Source organism: Macaca nemestrina, chromosome 12 (genome assembly GCF_043159975.1).
Source record: "Macaca nemestrina isolate mMacNem1 chromosome 12, mMacNem.hap1, whole genome shotgun sequence".
NCBI lineage: Eukaryota > Metazoa > Chordata > Mammalia > Primates > Cercopithecidae > Macaca > Macaca nemestrina.
In genome coordinates this window covers 87018327-87037103 of record NC_092136.1, presented here as the reverse complement: position 1 = coordinate 87037103, position 18777 = coordinate 87018327, and positions in this window count along the sequence as shown.

Genomic DNA, 18777 nt, shown 5'->3' with positions numbered 1-18777 from the left:
GTTCCCACACACCGCAGGTTCCCACACACCCCGGATCCTATGCATCTGTCTTTCTTACGTCCTGTAACTGGGCATGCCCTCCGAGCAGAGCTTCTCAAGTTTTAAAGTGCACTTGATCACCTGGAGAGCTGATTAAAATCTAAGCTCTAACTCAGTAGGTCATGGTGGATTCCAAATTTTTGCATTTCTGGCAAGTTCCCAGGTGATGCCAGTGCTGCTGCTCAGTGACCATACTTTGAACAGGAAGGCCTGGGGAATGACTGCAATTCTTTCTATAGCCTGGGAACATCATTGCTATCTGCTTCTAGTATAGCTGATATTCCTTGTGTAGTTTGTGGCTATCAATTTATTTATTCATTTATTCAGTAATAAATATTTATTGAATGCATACTCTAAGACAGGCATCCTTTAGGAGATGTCACACTTTCTCTCTTTTTTCCTGCTGTGGCTGGCACTTTTATCCTTTCAAACACAGAACTGCAACTTGGAACAGCTTCCTCTCAAACCACTGCAGCGAATTGATTCCCGGTCCTCCTCCAGTTTGTAAGACTGTGCATCCATTTTCCACGTGAATTTTCCAGGACAGTTTATACTGTAAATGTTTTCTCCCTTTGTCTTTCCATGAAAATTAATCACAAGTAGGAATACATCCTTTGTCAGAGTACATGCCCTGGCTTTTTTATTTGGAAAATATGGTGACAGAGCATAGAGCCTTAGGCTACAATTCTCTGTCCCTTACAGTGCTCAACTGTCATCACTGGCTCCTGGGCTCCATGATTAAGTCTTCTCTGCTTTGCAGTCTGTGACTCTGATCCTCTATTTGCCAGAAGCAGGGACAGATAAAGGCTTCTGAGCACTCATCAGCGCTAGCCTTCTCTGATTCTCTGACTCCCTATGACAGGCTACAGGCTTGGAGTTGCCCTTGGAGGGACAACAATTGAATTATGTCTGCCTGCTGACTGGGCACATCCAAGTGGAGATGACCTTGGTGACCAGTAGACCCCTACAGTAATAAGTGAGTCCACTGGCACTGGTTTCTTCATTCCTTACAGCTGCCACATGGTCTGATCTTGAAAATTACATTAAAGGATTTTCTTTTGATCTTCCAAATCACTAAAAATGCTCTCCAATTGACATCAATTAACATCAGTGTGATTACTTTCCAAGCCCCCACAGGACTCCACAGCTTTATAGGAGATGTCAGGATTGCAGGCAGCCCTTTTCTATGGCTTTGCTTATTTGGATCTACTGATCATAATGGTGCAATTGTACAGGACCACCTGCATATTTGGTTTCAGGCTAGGGAGTACATGTAATGGCAGACTGCTTGCCACCCTGGAACAGCACTGGAGAACCTAGAGTTCAGTTCCTATGATCCTCATTCACAAAGGTATTCATGACTCCCCACTGTGTGCAGGAAACATTCACACTAGACTCAGTCCAGAAATGTTCTCCAAGAGCCAAGTCCTGGAACTGGGGACCTCAAGAGTCTGCTTATTGCCCTTAGCAGTTGGCAAAGTCAGCCAGGCCTATGTCTTTCCCTTCAGGGTGGCAAGTTCCCTCAAGTCCTGAGTATGTTCAGAGGGAGTCAGGGACTCTAGTTAAAAGCCTTAGAAGTCAACCCAGTGTTCCATTGTATTGCCACTGAGCTGGCACTCAAACAACAAATTGCAACCCTTCCCACTCTTCCCTCTCCTTTCCAAAGGCAGAGGAGCCTCACTCTATCACCACCACCGCCAGGCTCATGGGGAGTACTGCCAGACTACTGCTAATGTTCCGTTAAGGCCCAGGGGCTCTTCAGTCAGCTTGTGCTGAATGCTGCCTGGCCTGGGACTTACCCTTCAAGGCAGTAGGCTCCTGTCTAGCTCTCCACCCTGGGATAGCACTGGAGAATCTGGAGTTCATTTTCTGTGATCTTCATTTACAAAGCTATTCATAACTCCCCAGTGTGCACAAGAAACATTTACACTAGATTCAGGCCAGAAATGCTGTGCAAGAACTAAGTCCTAGAATTGGGGACTTCAAGAGCCTGCTTGCTGCTCTACATTTCTGTGGCCAGGCTGGTACCTAAGGTGCAAAACAAATTCCCTTTACTTTTCCCTCCACTTTTCTAAGCAGAAGTAGTCTCGCCCCATAGTCATCATAACTGGGAATGTGCTGAGTCTCACCTGAAACCCTCAAGTCTGAGAGGCTCACCCAAGGTCCTTAACATAGTGCCTGGGTGTTGATGCTGGTTTTCAGGGCCCAAGGACTCTTCAGTTAGCAGATGATAAATCCTGCCAGGACTGGATCCTTCCCTTCAAGGCAGCAGATTCCCTTCTGGCCCAGGGTGTGTCTAGAAATGTAATCTGGGAGCTAGAATCTGCTCAGGGCATGACGGAACTTGCTACCCTGAAGGGAAAGGCATAGGCCAGGCTGGTCTTGCCACCTGCTAATTGTAGAGTTCCCAGGTTTTTAGCAAACATAGGCAGTAGCCAGGGAATGATTACAGCAGGCCTTCAGTGAGACCCAGTGCTGTGCTGGCTCCAGGTATGATCTATGCAGTACTAAAAGTGGTGGCCACAGGAATTTTTGCATCATTTCACCCCCAGCTTTAGGTTGCTTAGAACAGAGAGAGAGAGACTATTTGTTTGGAAGAAAGTAAGGGAAGAGCACAAGAATCTCTGCCTGGTAATCCAGAGAATGCTTTCAGATCTTGTCTAAGACCATGAAGGTGGTACCTCTAAGGGTCTACAAAAAAATACAGCATTGCTGGGCTTGGTGCCTCTCTTGAAGCAGATATAGCTTAGATCACAACACCAAATATCTGGAAACCCTTCCCGAGAAGGATAGACACAAACAAGCCCAGATTGTGAAGACTAAAATGAATACCTAACTCTTCAATGCCCAAATACTGAAGAACATCTACAAGTATCAAAACAATCCATGAAAACATGATCACACCAAATGAACTAAATAAGACATCAGGGACTAATCCTGGAGAAACAAAGATATGTTTCTTCAAACAAAGAATTCAAAATAGTTGTTTTGAAGAAATTCAGAGAACAGAGAAGGGATTCAGAAATTTATTAGATAAATTTAATAAAGGAATTGAAATAATTAAAAATAATCAAGCCAAAATTCTGAAGTTGAGAAATGCAGCTGGCATACTGAAAGATGCATCAGAGTCTCTTAATAGCAGAATTGATCAAGCAGAAGAAATAATTAGTGAACATAAAGACTGGCTATTTGAAAATACACAGAGTAGACAAAAGAAAAAAGAATAAAAAACAATGGAGCATGCTTACAGGATCTAGAAAATAGCCTCAAAACAGCAAATCTAAGGGTTATTAGCTTTAAAGAGGGAGTAGAGACAGAGGTAAAAATATTTATTCAAAGGAATAATAATAAATAACTTCCCAAGTATAGAGAAATATATAAATATCCAAGTACAGAATGGTTATAGAACACCAAGCAGATGTAACTCAAAGAAGAGTACCTCAAGGCATTTAATAATCAAACATCCAAAAATCAAGGATAAAGAAAGGATCCTAAAAGCAGCAAGAGAAAATAAACAAATAGCATATAATGGAGATCCCATACATCTGACAGCAGACTTTTCAGTGAAAACCTTAAAGGACAGGAGAGAGTGGCATGACATATTTAAAGTGCTAAATGAAAAAAAATTACCCTAGAATGGTGTATCTGGCTAAATTGTCCTTCAAACATGAAGGAGAAATAAAGACTTCCTTAGACAAACAAAAGCTGAGGCATTTCATCAGCACCAGACCTGTCCTACAAGAAATGCTAAAGGGAGTACTTCAATCAGAAAAAAAGGACATTAAGAGCACAAAACTCACTCTTAATAGTAAGTACACAGAAAATCCAAAATATTATAATGCTGCATGACTTAAGAAGAAAGATGAAATGATGAACCAATCAAAAATAATAACTACAACTTTTCAAGACATAGCCAGTACAAACAGATATAAATAGTAACAACAAACAGTTAAAATGTTGAAGAGTGGAAAAGTTAAGAAATAGTCTTTATTAGTTTTCTTTTTGCTTGTTTATGCAAACAGTGTTAAGTTTTTATCAGCTTAAAATAATGAGTTATGAGATAGTATTTGGAAGCCTCATGGTAACTTCAAACCAAAAAACATACAACAAATACATGAAAAATAAAAAGCAAGAAACTAAATCATATCACCAGAGAATATTACCTTCACTAAAAGGAAGATAGGAAGGAAAGAAGGAAGGAAGAGAAGACCACAAAACAACCAGAAAGCAAATAACAAAATGGCAGGAGTGAGTCCTTACTTATCAACAATAACATTGAATGTAAAGACTAAACTCTTCACTCTTCATTTAAAAGACATAGAGTGACTAAATGGATGAAAAAAACACAAGACCTATTGATCCGTTGCCTACAACAGATCAGTTGGAAACTGAACTCTCCCGTCAAAAGACATAAAGTGGCTGAATAGATAAAATTTAAAAAGAAAAATCACCCATTGATCTGTTGTTTAAAAGACACATTTCACCTATAAAGACACACATAGATGGAAAATAAAGGGATGGAAAAAAATACTCCATGACAATAGAAACCAAAAAAGAGCAAAAGTACCTATACGTGTATCAGACAAAATAAACTTTAAGACAAAAACTGTAAAAGGAGACAAGGAAAGTCACTATACAATTATAAAGAGGTCAATTCAAAAGAGGATAAAACAATTTTAAATACGCACCCAACACTGGAGCAGTCAGATATATAAAACAAATATTATTAGAGCTAAAGAGAGAGGCAGACTCCAATACAATAATAGCTGGAGACTTCAACATTCCACTTTCAGCATTGGACAGATCTTCCAGACAGAAAATCAACAAAGAAACATTGGACTTAATCTGCACTGTAGACTAAATGGATCTAATAGATATTTACAGAGAATTTCATCTAACAGCTGCAGAATACACATTTTCTTCTTCACACACGGATTGTTCTCAAGAATAGACTATGTATTAGGTCACAAATGAGTCTTAAAACATTCAAAAAATTTCAGTAATAACAAGCATGTTCTCTGACCACAATTGATTAAAACTAGAAATCAATAACATGAGGAATTTTGGAAGCTATATAAATATTTGAAAATTAAATAATATGCTCCTGAATGACCAATGGGTCAATGAAGACACTAAGAAGAAAATTGAAAAATTCCTTGAAATAAATGATAATGGAAACACAACATACCAAAGCTATGGGATACAGCAAAAGCAGTACTAAGAGGAAAGTTTACAGCTATAAATGCCTACATCAAAAAAGAAGAAAAATTTCAAATAAACAACCTAACAATGTATCTTAAAGAACTGGAAAAGCAAGAGCAAACCAAACCCACAATTAGAAGAAAAGAAATAGTAAAAATTGGAGGAGAAATAAATGAAATTAAAATAAAGAAAACAATACAAAATATCAATGAAACAGAAAAGCAGTTTTTTCAAAAGTTAAACAAAATAGACAACTTTTAGCCATATTAACTAAGAAAAAAAGAGAGAAGATCCAAATAAATACAATCAGAGATGAAAAAGGAAACATCACAATTGACACCACAAAAATTCCAAGGATCATTAGTGGCTACTGTGAGCAACTATACGCCAAATAAATTGGAACATCTAGAAAAAAGGGACAAATTCCTACATACATACAATGTACCAATATTGAACCACAATGAAATACAAAACCTGAACATACTAATAACAAATAATGATATTGAATCCATAAATAAAAACCTTCTCCCAGTAAAGAAAAGCCTGAGACATGATGACTTCACTGCTGATGATTCTACCAGTTAAAGACTAATACAAATCCTACTCAAACTATTCCAAACAAACAAACAAACAAACAAACCTCAAAGAGGAGGGAATACTTCAAAACTCATTCTACATGACTAGCAATATCCTGATAACAAAACCAAGTAAAAACACATTTTAAAAAAGAAAACTACCAGCCAATAACCCTGATAAATATTGATGCAAAAATCCTCCACAAAATATTAGCCAACCAAATTCAGCAATACACTAAAAAGATCATTCATCACGACCAAGTGGGATTCACCCCGGTGATGCAAGGATGGTTCAACATACACAAATCAATCAACGAAATACATCATATCAATAGAATGAAAGACAAAAACCATATGATCATTTCAATTTACTCTGAAAAGGCATTTGATAAAATTCAACATCCTTTCATGATAATAACCCTCAAAAAACTGAGGATAGATGGAACATACCTCAACATGATAAAAGCCATATATGACAGATCCACAGCTAGCATCATACTGAATAGGGAAAAAAACTGAAAGCCTTTTCTTTAAGATCTGGAACGTAACAAGGATGACCGGTTTCACCACTGTTACTCAACATAGTACTGACAATCTTAGCTAGAGCAATCAGACAATAGAATGACATAAAAAGCATCAAAATTGAAAAGGAAGAAATTAAATTATCCATGTTTAAAATTATATGATCTTACATTTAGGAAAAACTAAAGACTCCACAAATAAATTGTTAGAACTAATAATAAATTCAGTAAGGTTGCAGGATAGAAAATCAACATACAAAAATCAGTAGCATTTCTATTAGGTTGGTGCAAAAGTAATTGCTATTTTGCTATTACTTTTAATGGCAAAAACCACAATTATTTTTGCACCAACCTAATATATGTCAGCAATGAACCATCTGAAACAGAAGTAAAAAAAAAAGTAATCTCATTCACAATAGCCACAAATAAAATTATATAACTAGGAATTAACTGAAGAAGTAAAAAATTTCTACAGTAAAAACTATAAAACACTGGCCAGGTGCAGTGGCTCATGCCTGTAATCCCAGCACTATGGGAGGCTGAGGCGAGTGTATCACTTGAGGTCAGGAGTTCAAGACCAGCCTGGCCAACATGGCAAAATCCCATCTCTACTAAAAATACAAAAATTAGCCGGAGGTGGTGGTGAGCGCCTGTGATCTCAGCTACTCAGGAGGCTGAGGCAGGAGAATCGCTTGAACCCAGAAGGCAGAGTTTGCAGTGAGCCAAAATTATACCACTGCACTCCAACCTGGGTGACAGAGTGAGACTGTCTAAAAAAAATAAATAAATAAAAATGAAAACTATAAAACACTGATGAAAGAAATTGAAGAGGACACCAAAAAAATAGAGATATTTTATGTTCATAGATTGGAAGAATTAGTATTGTTAAAATGTCCATAGTACCAAAAGCAATCTACAGATTCAATGCAATCCCTATCAAAATACAAATAACACTTCTCAAAAAATAGAAAGCCCTATCCTAAAATTTATATGGAACCACAAGAGACCCAGAATAGCCAAAGCTATCCTGAGCAAAAAGAACAAAACTGGAAGAATCATATTACCTGACTTCAAATTATAATACAAATCTATAGTAACAAAAACAGCTTGCTACTGGCATAGAAACAGACACATAGACCAATGGAACAGAAGAGAAAACCCAGAAACAAATCCACACGCCTACAGTGAACTCATTTTCAACAAAGGTGCCAAGAACATACAGTGGGAAAAAGAATGAGACTAGACCCCTATTTCTTGCCATATACAAAAATCAAATCAAAATGAATAAAATACTTAAATCTGATTTCAAACTATGAAACTACTACAATAAAATATTGGGGAAACTCACCAGGACATTGGTCTGACCAAAGATTTCTTGTGTAATACTCCACAAGCACAGACAACAAAAGCAAAAATGAACAAATGGGATCACCTCAAATTAAAAAGCTTCTGCACAGAAAAGGAAACAACCAAAAAAGTGAAGAGACAACCCACAGAATGGGATAAAATATTTGCTAGCTATCCCTCTGACAAGGGATTAACAACCAGAATATATAAGCAGCTCAGACAACTCTATAGGAAAAAATCCAATAATCTGATCAAAAAATGGACAGAAAATTTGAACAGATATTTCTCAAAACAAGACATACAAATGGCAAATAGGCTTATAAAAATCTGCTCAATATCATTAATAATAAGAGAAACACAAATCAAGACTACAATAAAATATCATCTCACCCCAGTTAAAATGGCTTAACAAATGCTGGTGAGGATGTAGAGAAAAGGGAGCCCTCATACACTGTTGGTGGGAATGCAAGTTAGTACAACTACTAGGATAACAGTTTGGAGGTTCCTCAAAAAGCTAAAAATAGAGCTATCATATGATCCAGGAATCCTATTACTGGGTATACCCCAAAGAAAGGAAATCAGTATATCAAAGAGATGTCTGCACTCCCATGTTTATTGTAGCTCTGCTCAAAATTGCCAAGATTTGGAAGCAACCTATGTATCCATCAACAGATAAATGGATAAAGAAACCATGGTAATTATACACAATGGAGTACCAGTCAGCCATAAAACAAAAATTTTAAAAAGGAGACTCAGTCATTTGCAACAACTTGGATGGAACGGGAGATCAGTATGTTAAGTGAAATAAACCAGGCACAGAAAGACAAACATTACATGTTCTCACTTATTTGTGGAATCTAAAAGTCAAAACAATGAACCCTTGAAGACAGAGTAGAAGGATTGTTACCAGAGGCTGGGAAGGGTAGTAGAGAGATGGGTGAGAAGTGGGGGTGGTTAACGAGTACAAAGAAACAGAATGAATGAATAAGGCCTAGTATTTTATAGATCAACAGGGTGACTGTAGTCAATAATAACTTAATTGTACATTTGAAAACAACACACACTGGGGCCTGTTGGAGAGTGTAGGGTGGGAGGAAAGAGAGGATCAGGAAGAATAGCTAATGGATGCTGGCTTAATACCTGGGAGATGGGATGATCTGTGTAGCAAACCACCATGGTACACGTTTACCTATGTAACAAACTGGCACATCCTGCACCTGTACCCCTGAACTTAAAATAAAAGTTGGAAATATATTTTTTAAGAGGATATAATTGGATTGTTTGTAACACAAATGATAAATGCTTGAGGGAATGGAACCCCATTTTCCATTATGTAATTACTATGCATTACTTGCCTCTATCAAAATATCTCATGTACACTTTATAAATATATACACCTAAAACACACCCACAAAAAAGAAAATAAAAATTATAAAATACAAACAAACACACGAATGTATAATTATTCATGTATAACAGTGCTGAAATTTCTGACCAGTAGGTGCTCAGAGGAGAGTGAAAAAGTTTGAGAGGATGTTGTTGTGATATTAAGTCAATTACAATAAACCTGAAAGTACTGCTTACCATCACAGACCCTTAGCATTTACCGACTCATAAGAATCATGATCATTTGAGCTTTTTTATCTACTCAAGGTCTAGAAAACAAATTGCACGTTGCCATACCTGTATGTGCCCATCTGAATCCCAGCCAGAAGAGCCCTGGCCTTGCAGACATGGATTGTTAAGCCTGCACATCCATTCCTAATGCAGGGCTGCAGTGGCTTCTTATTCAGTTCTTAGGATTGAAGCCAGTGAACACCAAAACCCTGCTAAGCAACTAACTCTTGACCCACCCAAAACTAAAAGTGTTTCTTGTCAAATAAGTGACTATCAATTTTCCTTAATTCATCTATGTTTCAATGTTCTAAATAGAAAAACTATACCTATAGCCTGAGTTAGTACCTCTCTTTCTGAAGTTGACCCTTTCTGAGCTTTTCTTTGATTAAACTGTACACATTGTAAAGCATATTTTGCAATAAATTATTCACCAGTGCTTTAACTTGCTCAAGCTAAATAGCTATGCTGTACAAAAGGAGAATTGCTGTTTTGAACCTCTTCATTACTGTCTAAGCCGGAAAACCTGTAATAAACTAGAAGCACATTCACTTTAAAGTTCTTGGCAACAATTCATCCTCCTCTCTGGTTAAAGCCCCAGGGCACATTCTTATGCAGAATTATGGGTCTGGAACACAGTGCATTTCATCTTCACAAGAACCCTATGAATTAGGTGTTCTTATTCCCATTTGACAGATGAGCAAACTGAGACTGGAAGTATGTTAGCAGTGCCAGGATTTAAATTGAGGCATTCTGGACACAAATCATTACAGTGCTTGCAAGGAAAGAGTGTTTACAAGGCTTTATTGAAGACTCCTACAGTGTTGATGGATTTAAGGCGGGGGAGAGGAAATTTGGACCAATGGTGCCAATTTTAAAGTTTCTTATAAAACCAAATTTATGTCCAAAATAACTGTATGCTCCCTTTTCTATTTATGTTATTAGCATCTTTCTCTTAAATTCACTTATACTTGAAATTCCAGTGTCATCTGCTCCCTTTGTATAATTTGTCATCAAACTCTGACTGGGTTCCCCTGGGAAGGTCTCTCACATAGACTCTTAGCCTTCACAGCCGCCATTTCACTGGGGCCTCCTCAGGTTATTTTCTTACTAAAATATCATCAATGGTTTTTCACTGTCTTCAGAATAGAGTCTGAAGACGTTCAAGATCTGCAGAGATCTGGTGCCAGGCTACCTTTGCCCCTCCTGCATACTCCCTCTCCTTCCCACAGTCACTACCCAGCACTAAGGGCAGGCACTTGTAGAGGAAGTTCAAGGGATGACTACTGTGCTCAGACCTTCCCTGCACTTCTTATTAGATTTTCAAACAACCTTGAAAGATCAACACTCTTACTATCATCATTTCAAAGATGAGGACCATGAGGCCTGAGGTTAATTACTGTTAAGAAAAAGCAAAGCTGAACCTAGAACTAAGTCTTCTCTCTGACTGCTTTTCTCTGAACTACACTGTCTCTGAGAGGATGTAGTTTTCTCCATGACTTCTCAACATGCCTTACACATCACTGCCTCATGCCTCTGCCCTTGTCCACGTTCTAATCTGGAATTCTTTTCTTCTCTCAACCTTTTAAAATTCCATCCACACTTGTATTATTCATTTTTTTATTCACTTAATAAACACAAACTCTCAATGGCAAAAACCATAATCACTTTTGCCCCAACCTAATAGCTCTGCCAAAACTTAACAGGTTGACATATCTGCGTGAGATATAATCATTCAAAATAAAATGTAACAGGTTCAGTTCAGGCCCCCTAAATCCACTCTTCTCTTTCCTCCTATCTCAGAGTCAATATCTTAAATGTAGTTTTTATTATTGCTAGGAAAGTTTATATAATTTATAATGTATAATTGACAATATAGAGTTTTAAACATTTCAAACTATGTATAATCATATCATTCAGCAACTTTATTTTATTCACTGAACACTGGATCTTTGAAATACATTTTTCTATGTTAATATATGTAACTCTGGTATATTTATTTTAACTTTTAATAGTATAACATGTTATGTGATACCTCGATTTGTTTTTTTATTGTTTTTTGTGATAGATACTTAAATTGCTTCCAATATTTTGTTCTTACAAATGATTATGCAATGAATATACTCAGGCAGGTACCCATGTGTGCACACACAAATGACTCAAAACCAAAATGTAGTCCTACCAGATGAATTCACAAATTCTACCCCCATATTCCAAGAATTGGTATAAATCCTGCTGAAACTATTCCAAAAGATTGAGAAGAAGAGAATCCTCCCTAACTCATTCTACAAAGCCAATATCACCCTGATTTTTTTTTCAAGCCAGGAAAGGACATAGCAAAAAAAGAAAACTATAGGCCAATATCCCTGATGAACGTAGATGCAACAATCCTCAACAAAATACTAGCAAACCAAATCCAACTTCACGTTAAAACGATAATTCACCATAATCAAGTGGGTTTCATCCCAAAGTTACAGGGATGATTCAACATACACAAGTCAATAAATGTGATTCACAACATAAACAGAATTAAAAACAAAAATCATATGATCATTTTCAATAGATGCAGAATAAACATTCGATAAAATCCAGCATCCTTTTATGATTAAAAACCCTCAACAAACTAGGCACAGAAGGAAACACATCAAAATAATGAAAGCCATATATGGAAGAGGGGGACAAGATGGCCAACTAGACACAGCCACGAAGTGCCGCTCCCACTAAGAGAGACCAAAATATCAGGTAAACCAAGATAATTTGAGCAGATATTCAGGGAGAAAATACTTATTGGATGGAGAGATGATGCAGATTCTAAAAATAAAGAGAGAGGAAGCTGGGAATCCTGCATAGGGTATCTGAATGGCTCCTGGGGAAGGGGTGAGTGAAGGAACTGAGGCACAGCCCACTCTCACTGCAGACCTCTGGGATCCTAGCTATGGGGGACCCCACATGCCCCATGGGCATCTGAGCTGGCAGGTGGATCTTCCCAAAGAGTAGGCAGAGATAAGGCTTCAGGCAGCAAAGAGCCTACGGGCTTTTGCATGTGGACAGCTTTGGGGAAGTACAGTCATTAGCACCCATCCTCCAGAGCTTCCCCCCGCCCATCTAAGAAGCTCTAGCCCCAGCTGACCACCAGGCCAGGAACAGTGGTATCAGCATCCCCATGGGACTGAAGCATGTCTGTTCTACAGGCCCTTCTGCCTGTCAGCCCATCCTGGGGCCCCATCTTGGCCATCAGAGGAGCATGTGAACCGTGCAGCCTCCATTGCCCAGTCTGAATGCTTTGCTCCATCTGAGTACTTTCCTGGTGACCTGGGAGCACTTTAGATGCACCAGCACAGCCAGAGCCCAACCCCAAGCTGCAGGCCGGACGCAGCACCCCAGGGCTATGTTGCACAGCTCAGGGGTACCAAGCCAAGATCTGTGACTGACACTTGAGCAGAGGAGAAGCCCCCATTCTCAGAGTACTCTGAGGGGTAAGATAAGTAGGTTGATGGCCCAGCATGGGTGTGGGGCATTTCTCCATCCACAGGGTCAGCCGAGAAAGGATGTACCCTATCTCGCTGCCAGGGCCTCCACCTGAGGGAGCCCACAGTCTAAAACACCTAACAAAAGAAATGTGGTGTAGCACCAGTAATCAGTGTGCCCTCCTCCAAGGCCCAGGAGACTGGTGAGAGGGTCAACTCACTCCCACCTCAAATACAAAGCATGCCTGTGAATGTGAGAAAGTAGAAGAGTCATGAAGCTAAGTGCCTATCTATTGGCCATTAGTCCTAAGTGCCATCTACTGGATGGAAGCTCAAACTACACCACCAGAAAATACTCTGCTAATATGCATCCCTGTGATACCAGAGGCAAGAATCCAGTAACGAATAAAAATCCTCTACAGACCCTTGACCCTCTGGAAGCATCTAGAATTGAAGACAACTGACTGTACTCAAATTACACCACAATTAAAAGAACACCAGCCCTCCCAGATGAGAAAGACTCAGCACAAGAACCCTGGCTATTCAAAATGCCAGAGTATTCCCTTACCTTCAAATGCACCTACTAGCTCCCCAGCAATGATCCTTTACCAGACTGAAATGATTGAAATAACAGCCATAGAAATCAGAATCTGGATGGTAAGAAAGCTTATCAAGCTTAGGGAGAAAGTTGAAACCCAATCCAGAAAATCTAGCAAAATGATCTAAAGCTAAACACAAAATAGCCATTTTAAGAAAGAACCAAACTGAACTTCTGGAACTGAAAAATTCATTACAAGAACTATATAATGCAATTGGAAGTATATCAGATAAAATAGCCTTTAAAACAACAATCAGAACGGACAAAGAAGGACATCACATAATGACAAAGGGCTCCATTCAACAAGAAGACTTGGCTATTCTAAATACAAATGTGCCAAGCAACGTGGCACCCAATTCATAAAACAGGTCCTCTTGACCTATGAAAACATTTAGACAGCCACACAATAATAGTAGAAGACTTTAACACCTCCTGACAGCATTTGGCACGTCATTAAGGAAGAAAAATAACAAAGAGATTCTGGAATTAAACACAACACTTGACCAATTGGACATAACAGACATCTACAGAATACTGTACCCAACAACCACAGAGTATACATTCTTCTCAACTGCACATGGCACATAGTCTAAGAATGACCACATGCTCAGTCATAAAGCAAGGCTCAATAAATTCTAAAAAGTTCAAATCATACCAAGCACACTCCCAGACCACAGTGTATTAAATATAAAAGTCAACATCAAAAAGATCTCTCAAAACTACACAAATACATGGAAATTAAACAATTTGCTGCTGGGTGAACAATAAAATTTAAGCAGATTTTTTTTGTAAATTGAAATTAATGAAAATAAGGATACAACTTACAAAATACTGGGGATACATCTAATACAGTGTTAAGAGGAAAGTTTTGTAATGCTAAATGCCTCGTCAACAAGTTAGGAAGATTAACAATCTAATGTTGCACCTATAAGATCTAGAGAAAAAGAAGAAGAAATAAACCCCAAAGCTAGAAGAAGAAAATAAATAACTAAAATTAGATAATAATTAAATAAAATTGAGACACAAAAATACATACAGAAGATCAACAAAACTAAGAATTTTGTTTTTCAAAATAATAAGTAAAATTGATAGACCATTAGCTAGATTAACACAGAAAAAAAGAGAATATCCAAATAAGTATAATCAGAAATTACAAAAATGATATTACAACAGATTGCACAGCAATACGAAATATCACCAGAGACCATTACAAACAATTGTGTGCACACAAGTTAGAAAATCTAGAGGAAATGGATGAATTCCTGGAAACATTTGACCTCGCAATATTGAAACAGGAAGAAAGTGAAAACTTGAACAGACCAATTATAAGTTAAAAACTGAAGCAGTAATAAATTAAAAAAAAAAAACTAGAAAACAAAAAAAAAGCTCTGAACCAGGTGGATTCACAGCCAAATTCTACAAGATCTATACAGAAGTACTGATACTTGTTCTACTAAAACTATTCCAAAATATTGAGGAGGAGGGGCCCCTCCCTAACTGCTTCTGTGAAGCCAGCATCAGACTGATAACAAAATCTAGCAAAGACACAATAAAAAAAAGAAAACTCTAGTCCAATATCCCTGGTGAACATAGAGGCAAACATCCTCAACAAAATACTAGCAAACTGAATCCAGCAGCACACAGAAAAGTTAATTCACCTCAATCAAATTGGTTTCATTCCTGGGATGCAAGCCTGGTTCAACATATGCAAATCAATAAATGTGATTCACCACATGAACAGAATTAAAAGCAAAACCATATGATCATCTCAAGGCAGAAAAAGCCTTTGATAGAAATACAACATCCCTTCATGATAAAAAGCCTCAACAGACTAAGCACCAAGGGAATACATCCCAAAACAATGAAAGCCATCTATGACAAACACACAGCTGACACCACACTGAACAGGCAAAAGCTGGAACCATTCCCCTTGAGAACTGGAACAATACAAAGATGGCCACTCTCACCACTCTTATTCAACATAGCACTGGAAGTCCTACTCAGAGCAATCAGGCAAGAGAAATAAATAAAAGGCGTGCACATAACAAAAGAAAACAAAGTATCTGTCTTTGCTGAAAATATGATTCTATACTTAGAAAATCCTAAAGACTCTGCCAAAAAGCTCCTGGAATTTATTAACAACTTTAGTAAAGTTTCAGTATGCAAAATCAATGTATGAAAATCAGTAGCATTTCTGTACACCAATAATGTTCAAGCTGAAAGTCAAATTAAGAACACAATCCCATTTAAAAGAGACACACCAAAAAAATGAAATATTTAGGACTACATCTAATCAAGTAAGTGAAAGATTACTATAAAGAGAACTACAAAAAATGGTGTGAAAAATCAGAAGTGACATAAATGGAAAAATATTCCATGCTCATGTATTGGAAGAATCAATATTATTAAAATGAGCATACTGTGCAAAGCAATTTACAGATTCAATGCGATTCCTGTCAAGCTACCAGTGTCATTCTTAACAGAATTAGAAGAAAAAAAAAAAAACTATTCTAAAATTCATATGGAACCAAAAAAGAGACTTAATAGCTAGAGCAATCCTAAGCAAAAAGAACAAAGTCAAAGCCATCGCACTATCCAACTTCAAACTATACTATACTGCTACAGTAACCAAAACAGCATGGTACTGGTACAAAACAGGCCCATATACCAATAGAACAGCATAGAGAACCAAGAAATAAAGCTGCACACCTATAACCATCTGATTTTTCACAGGTCATCTGATCTTTGACAAATGTGTTTATCACGCATCTGATTCTTGACAAAAACAAGCATGAGGAAAGGACTCCCCATTCAATAAATGGTACTGGGATAACTGGCTACTTGTATATAGAAGAATGAAACTAGACCCATAACTTTCACCATATACAAAATTAACTCAACATGGATTAAAGATTTAGCCTAATACCTGAAACCATAAAAATTCCAGAAGAAACCCTAGGAAAAACTATTCTAGACATTGGCCTAGGAATAAATTTACGACTAAGACCCCAAAACCGAGTGTAACAAAAACAAAAATAAGTAAATGGGACCTAATTTTAAAAAAGAAACCTTTTGCACAGCAAAACAAATAATCAATGAATAGACAATCTACTGATTGGAAAAAAATACTTGCAAACTATACCTCTGACAAAGGACTAGTGTCCAGAATCTACAAGGAACTCAAACAAATCAGCAAGAAAAACAAGTCCCATTAAAAAGTGGACAAATGACATGAACAGACATTTCTTAAAAGAAGATATACAAATGACCAAAAAACATATGAAAAATGCTCATCATCAGTAATCATCAGGGAAATGCAAATTAAAACCACAATGAGATACCACCTTACCTCAGCCAGAATGGTCATTACTTAAAAGTCAGGAAACAAATAGATATTGGCACAGATATGGTCAAAAGGGAACACTTACACACTACTGGTGGGAATGTAAATTAGTGAAATCTCATGGAAAACAATATGGAAATTTCTCAAAGAATTAAAAATAGATTCATCTGGCTCGCACCTGTAATCCCAGCACTTTGGGAGGCCAAGGCGGGCGGATCACGAGGTCAGGAGATCGAGACCCTCCTGGCTAACCTGGTGAAACCCGTTTCTACTAAAAATACAAAAAATTAGTCGGGTGTGGTGGTGCACGCCTGCAGTCCCAGCTACTGGGGAGGCTGCTGCAGGAGAATGGCGTGAACCCGGGAGGCAGAGCTTGCAGTGAGCTGAGATCACGCCACTGCACTCCAGCCTGGGCCACAGAGCAAGACTCTGTCTCAAAAAAAAAAAAAAAAAATAGATTCATCATTCGATCCAGAAACACACTACTATCTATCCAAAGAAAAATAAGTTACTATAGCAAAAAGATACCTGCATGTGCATGTTTATCACAGCCCAGTTCACAATTGCAAAGATGAGAAATCAACCTAAGAGCTCACCAACTAATGAGCGGATAAAGAAAACGTGATACATACTATGGCATTTAGTTTTGAGGATTAGGTTGTAAATATAAGAGTAAATATAATGTATCTGTATACATTTTTACAGTATTTTTATTTTCATTATAATCTAAATATTTTTAAATTTAATAATCGTTATTTAATCAACATTATTTAGCAACGTGTATTTGAAAAATCTATTTTATTTAGGGTAGTTAGCTTTTAATCATTGATTTCTAACTTAAATATACTGCAATCATAAAACAAGGTGTATAAGATATTGATGTCTGGTTTTCATTAACTTTTACTTTATGCCCTAACACACAATATTTATCAGTGAACCATGTGTAATTGGAAAGAATATTTCTTTCTTTAGAGTAAAAAGTTAGTAAATGTTCATTAGAACAAACTATGGACTGTGTTACTCAAAATGTGTATAATCTTAACCTTATTATCTTTTTTCTTTTTTTACTGAGAAGCATTATTCTATAGTAGTTTACAGTATAGACTTGCTGCATTTCAAGCCGGTTCTACCATATGCAAGCTGAGATCTTGAGCAATTTATTTAGCCCTCATATACTTCAGTTTTCTTATCTGCAAAGTGAGGCAAATAATAATATATTGTATAAAGTTGTTATTTATTTTAAAGTAGTTGATACATACAAGGGGCAATTATAATAAAATCTATCTATAAAGTTGTTATGACACTTAAATGTGTTGATACATATTAAGCAACTAAAACCATGCATCTTATAGTAAAATCTCAATAAATGTTACCTGTTATTAAAAATTATGAGTAAAATCTACCAATGTTATAGTGTATTTACTAAATTTAACTCTTTTTTTTAATTAGCTACACATAACATTGGAATGTTTATATCTTCCCAGTGATGTGTTCCTTATGTACAGGATAAGGGATATGTTATCACTCCTTATCCTGAATATTCTTTTTTTGCTGTAAACACTATTTTGTCTCATATTTATATAGTTGTATCAGCTTTATTTGGGATAGTATTTGTATAGTATAATTTTCTACCCTTTACATTTTTTTCTGTATCATTATAATTACATGAATCTCTTATAATCTGCATGTGGCAGTATTTTAATTTCACTTTGATAATTTATGTCTTTTTTTAATTTTTAGTTTTAGTTTTAGGGTACATGTGTAGGTTTGTTACATAAGTAGATGTGTGCCACAGTGGTTTTCTGTACCTATCAACCTGTCACCTAGGTATTAAGCCCAGCATGCATTAGCTATTTTTCCTAACACTCTCCCTTCCCACACCCCACCCCAAACAGGTCCCCAGTGTGTTGTTCCCCTCCCTGTGTCCATGTGATCTCATTGTTCAGCTCCCACTCATAAGTGAGAACATGCAGTGTTTGGTTTTCTGTTCTTGCATTAGTTTTCTGGAGATAATGGCTTCCAGCTTCATCCATGTCCCTGCAAAGGACATTATCTCATCCCTTTTCGTGGC